This window comes from Phoca vitulina, unplaced genomic scaffold, assembly GCF_004348235.1.
Source record: "Phoca vitulina isolate PV1807 unplaced genomic scaffold, GSC_HSeal_1.0 scaffold27, whole genome shotgun sequence".
Classification (NCBI taxonomy): domain Eukaryota; kingdom Metazoa; phylum Chordata; class Mammalia; order Carnivora; family Phocidae; genus Phoca; species Phoca vitulina.
The window spans coordinates 2,192,168-2,194,252 of record NW_022589730.1 but is presented as its reverse complement, the minus strand read 5'-3'; the positions used below and the strand labels follow the sequence as shown (position 1 = coordinate 2,194,252).

Below are 2,085 nucleotides of genomic sequence, written 5' to 3'. Positions count from 1 at the left end.
AGTGAAATAAGTCAATCAGAGAAAGACATGTATCATATGACCTCACTGATAGGAGGAATTCTTAATCTCAGGAAACAGACTGAGGGTTGCTGGAGTGGTGGGGGGTGGGAGGGATGGGGTGGCTGGGTGATAAACATGAGGGAGGGTATGTGCTATTGTGAGTGCTGTGAGTTGTGTAAGACTGTTGAATCACAAACCTGTACCTCTGAAACAAATAATACATTATATGTTTAAAAAGAAGAAGAAGATAGCAGGAAGGGAAAAATGAAGGGGGGGAAATTGGAGGGGGAGATGAACCATGAGAGACTATGGACTCTGAGAAACAAACTGAGGGTTCTAGAGGGAAGGGGGGTGGGGGGATGGGTTAGCCTGGGGATGGGTATTAAAGAGGGCACATATTGCATGGAGCACTGGATGTTATACACAATGAATCATGGAACACTACATCAAATACTAATGATGTAATGTATGGTGATTAACATAACAATAAAAAAGAAGAACCAAGAGACATTAAAAAAAATTATCACATCAGAGAGTGCTATATAAAGGGAATGAGACAATGGTTACTTTTGTGATGGGCTTTTGTGACTCAGTTAAGTCTTGAGTTGTTGCTTACACCAATTGTTTGTTACTTGCATGGTATAGATCGATCACAGCTTGTTTCATTATTCACCCCCTGAAGGGTGTTTACGTTGCTTCTAGTTTTAAGCTGTTATGAATAAAACCGCTATAAACACTGGTGTATTACTTTTTGTATGAATGTGTTTTCATTTCTCTGCGATAAATGCCCAAGAATGCAATGGTTGCATTCATTGTCCGATGGTAAGTGCATTTTTAATTTTGAAAGAAGCCACCACACCACTTTCCAGAGGGGCTGCCACACTACATTCCCACAGGCATTGTGCGAGTGGGCAGACTCTCTACCTCCTCAGCACCATCTGATGTGGGGGCTGTTTTTACTGGAGCCATTCTGATAGGTGTGCAGTGGTCCTCACTTATGGTTTAGGTATTTGTGTCTGTTTTGTCCACTGATGAGCTTTCAGCATCACAAACAGTGCAAGCCACGGGGAAGGCTGTCAATAAGCATGTGTTGAATTAATGAATGAACAAAGAAACAAATTACCACCAATCCAACAAGCCAAATTATGAGTAATTTTTTGACAGGAAGTAGGGTTTATTGGCGGGCATGAACAAGGAGGGGGCAGCACCGAGGTTCTCATGCATCCAGAGCCCGCCACTTGTCCCAAGAGCTATGACTGGGGATGTGTTGGCCCCCACAGCCATCTGGGATGAGCTGCTTTACAGCCCCCATGTCTTCAAATTCATCCACATTAAACGCCCCACTTCTTGGAGATGTGGATCTAGGGGGCAAAGGACGGAATGGCATCAAGAAGGCTGGACACTGGGGCAAGGAAAGGCAGGACGAGAGCACAGCTCAGTTTCTGGCTCCCAGGGAACTTGAACTTGGCCTTGCGTAGGGCCTCAGTCACATGCTCCTTGTTCTGCTGCTTGGTACAGATGGACATGATGACTTGGCCAATGTGGACCCTGGCTCCTGTGCCCTGGGGCTTTCCAGAGACACCCCACGTACCTGTCTATACCTGTCGACAGCCCAGACCAGGGATGGCATGAGGTCAGACATGAATGTCTAGTGGAAAGGGCTGTCTCCAAGGTCCCTTAGGGCCACCTATAGAGTCAACAGGCTGCAGATAGCACCAAGGGGGCCACTGTCTGCCACCACGGCTCACTGGGCCCCCATAGGGAAGGGCTTGACTGCTTGCAAAGTGTGAACATTCTTGAAGTGGGCAGTCTGGCTCTCCTTGCTTCTTCCTCACAAACTGAGGCAAAAACAGTTGGTTAATTTTTATCAGTTTTTCAGGTTGCTCCCTAAATACTTTGAAAATATCAAAAATACCAGTGGTGCTTGGGATATAACAAATCCTACATGAATTTGAGCAGGTTTTATACTTTAATGACATTGGGTGATGTAATGCTTGCCATTACTCTCGTTTAATATTTTCCTTCATCGAATAAGGGAAGAAGTAGTTTCAGTCCAGAAAAAGCAATGTATTTCTATGTCATCAA

General features: G+C 45.0%; 1 pseudogene; it reads right to left on the bottom strand.

Moving 5' to 3' along the window:
* Positions 1 to 1,659: 1,659 nt before the first annotated feature.
* LOC116643878 lies at positions 1,660 to 1,783 on the bottom strand (annotated as a pseudogene).
* Positions 1,784 to 2,085: the final 302 nt, after the last annotated feature.